Genomic DNA, 3,550 nt, shown 5'->3' with positions numbered 1-3,550 from the left:
GTTCATGGAAATACTGTGGGGTCTCCCGAGCCCCGCCTTTATAAATCCATACTATTATAAAACTGTATCTTTGTCTCTGTGTATTCTTTTATTTCTATATTCTATTATTTTCTATTTTCTATTATTTCCTTATCCTTTGTGACAACCCCTGCCTAAGGGACCCGATTTTTTGCTAGGAACATAGCTAACTCCCCGTAGACATAGACCTAGGGCCTGCTATGGGTGATGGGAAAAACAATACTATGAAGTATTGGATATGTTATGAGCTATGCAGGACACTTTAAGCTAAGAATACTGGTGCTTCAGTAGCAAACATCTTATCTCCTGAGTGACCCAGGTTTACTGCAAGCCAAGGTATATGACTGTTTTTCTTCTTTTTTTCTCCACTCCAATAATTTTATTTACTACCTCTACTGAAGTCTTTATTGCAAAAGGCAAGTCTGGTCTATGCAAAGATTCAACAGCCAGGGCAATGCTGCAGTCAGCTGAGAAAAGGGGAGAAAGAATAAAATGAGTGGTGCTTTGAGAACACAAATTATTATTAAAGAGTTTGTCTATACATTGGCTTGGTAGCCTTGGGACTGGGACTGGGCTATGATCATGGAAGGATTAATACTTACCATGAGGTGTGACACTCCTCTAAGGTGCGTCTTCCAAGGCAAGAAGTAAGCTCTGGTGTGTTTCTGCAGCATGGAACATTTGGAATTAATACCCTTGTCACACGCTCTTCTCCGTAACCAGAGACATCACGACACTACCTACTAACAAATGCAGTGTCCTAGAATATGAAGAATACCTTTAGTGTGTGTTTCTCTCTTTGCAAGTTAGTTTTGGAAAAAGGTCAGGAGATTTCTGTCTCTTTTTACGCCTATATTCTTCTGAGTTTCTCTTGTCATGATAAATATGAATATACCCCTAGGAGGAGAGAGATGTAAGGAACAAAGAAAGTCATACGTTCTTTAGGTTACCATTCCATAAACTTTTCTTGGACTTCCTCTATTTTACACTGGACAAGAAAGACAGGGAATTCAGCCACTAAAGAAATTTCTCTTTAATGTTCTCAATACAACCTCACTAATGGTCAAAATCATACATTCAGTTAACTTTAGGGTCCTAGTATCTGAGTTAATTATTTACTTCTTCCAACAGCCTATCAGACAACTACAGGTAACCTTACAAGTAAGAGAGGTGTATTCGGAACTTCTGACTCAGGAAGGCAGAGCAAAAGTAGAATAAAAGCTGTTGAGAATAAGAGAGAAGCTGAAGTGTGGGAGAAATGTTAGAAAGTGCTAAAGCGAATTGAAAACCAATTGGCTTTCATTGCTGAACACTCAATTAATAACTGAACTTCTGAACTGATTGATCACATGGCCCCTCTTCACAAATGTGGCTACATCAAGTGGTAATGTGGACAATCCCTTTACCAAAGCAGGGAGTATGTCTATCTCATCTTCACTCTGTTCAAATCTGCCAGCTCCAGAAGGCTGAGTGCAAGAGAGTGGAAGATTTCTGCTTCTTTTGTGTATGCAAAGGAAAGATAAGTAAGATAGATTATATCAAAAACAGAAATGGCAGGACAATGGTTATCACCAGTCTTGATGTTCTAAGGAGTCAAAATGGGGGGTGGGGTGGGGAGGATGTTGGAAGTTTGATGAAGTAGTGAAGACTGTTCCGTTCCAAATATCTCCTGCTGTGGGTCCAGTGATAAGGGAGGCAACTGGCATCAAAGGAGCCACATACATGAGCATTCAATACACCATGGGAGGCAGAGACAAAAGAGCAGCAGAAATATGTGCAAGAGAGGCAAGATGTTTGGCACCAGCATCCATCCCTGTGCCAAAGGTAGTGCCATCCTGGGTTCTTTCATACAGTCTCCCACCCGGCAGTTAAAACTTGGGACTTGCGGAGGGAAGTTCTGACCTCAGGGCAGGGTGTGGCATGAGGATCACCCTAAATTATAACATGACATTAATCACTCATACAAAAAGTTTAAAGATAAGGAATATTTAGATTTATGACATTATTATACCTTTATAGTTCAAAGTGAAGAAAATATCAAAGCTCTTTGTCTAACCAAATGGCTCATAGAGATTAATTTATATATTGTTACCCATGATAACCAATCAGCAAAGAAGGTATTTAGAAAGGGATGATTATATTCCACAAGAGATATAGTCTAGAATCATGCTCTTTGCCTTAGAGTCTATTAATATAGCAACCTTTTGGTTAATATTTTCAATGAAGCTCCTTTTCTCACCTTTTGCTTCCAAACTTTCTGTCACTTTCTGGTTTAGGTATGACTCCTAAATACAGCATATAATTCATGTTTAAATCTAGTCTTGCAATACTTACTTTTTTACTATATTTTTTTCTGTTTGTCCTCCTTGTTCTGTTTCTATTTCTTTTTTTGTCTGTTTTGGATTGGTTATTTTTTAACTATTATAACATTATATTTTTTATTCTTTTATATGCTTTGCTTCAATTTTTTCCTTCCTTATTGTTCATTGTATTTTGCTTTCCTTCTATTTTTTTAGTGGCTAATTTTTAAAAGCATAGCAATAATGAATATCCTTATCTTCATCCTGGATAATCTGAAGACCTTGGAATACTTTTATTCCATTTAGTCTCATTCACTATATATGATGTTATCATTTCTTATAGGTCTAAGTATTTTTAAATCCCAGAAGACTATTCACATATTTTCATATATTTAATGTTAATTTAGATTTATCAACATATTTACTACTATCTTGCTCTGCATTTCTTTTTGTGCTCTTTCTATATGGAATCATTTTCCTTCTGCCTGAGAAACATCAGTTAGAATTTCCTTTCCTGTTGGTCTGTTAGTGAAGAACTGTTTCAGATCTTTTTCTCTGAAAGTGTTTTTATTTTGCTTTAATTATTAAAGATTGTTTTTACTAAGTATAGAATTCTAGGAGGCAGATTTTTTCCCCAGTTTATTGAAGATATTTGCATTTGATTTTGTTTTTCAGAAGTCAGTTGTCTAACTGCAGCTGGTTTGAATATAATCTCCCCTTTTTCTCTGAATGTGGCTTTTGTTGTTGTTTTCTTTCTTTATTTTTTGACTATTTTTGCCTTTGTTTTTGATTTTCTGCAGTTTACTATGATGTCTCTAGGTATGGATTTCCCTTTATTTATCTTGGCCTTCTTGAATCGGTTGAATCTTTGAATTGTGATTTTCATGTTATCTACTATATTTTTAATTGCATTTGTGTGTTTAATATTATCTTTTCTCCTTTTTCTACATTCTGAATTTTTTTTCCTTCCACATCTCCCACTTTACTAATCTTTTTTAAGCTGTGACTGTTCTGTTATACTCTCTCATTGAGTTCTTAATTTTGTTTATTTTATTTCATTTCAGATTTTCTATTTGACTCTCTCTAAATCTGTCCTGTCATTTTTTGTAGTTTCCAATTTGGGTATAAAATGTTAACAAAATTCTTTTTCCTTCATGATAATTCAGCCTTTGATTAGCTTTCTAGCTCTGTCTTCCTGGAACCTTATAAGGATAAATGTCAACTATATTACT

This window comes from Propithecus coquereli, unplaced genomic scaffold, assembly GCF_000956105.1.
Source record: "Propithecus coquereli isolate 6110/MARCELLA unplaced genomic scaffold, Pcoq_1.0 Scaffold59, whole genome shotgun sequence".
In the NCBI taxonomy this organism is placed as follows: Eukaryota; Metazoa; Chordata; class Mammalia; order Primates; family Indriidae; genus Propithecus; species Propithecus coquereli.
Note: the sequence above shows the minus strand (reverse complement) of the source record.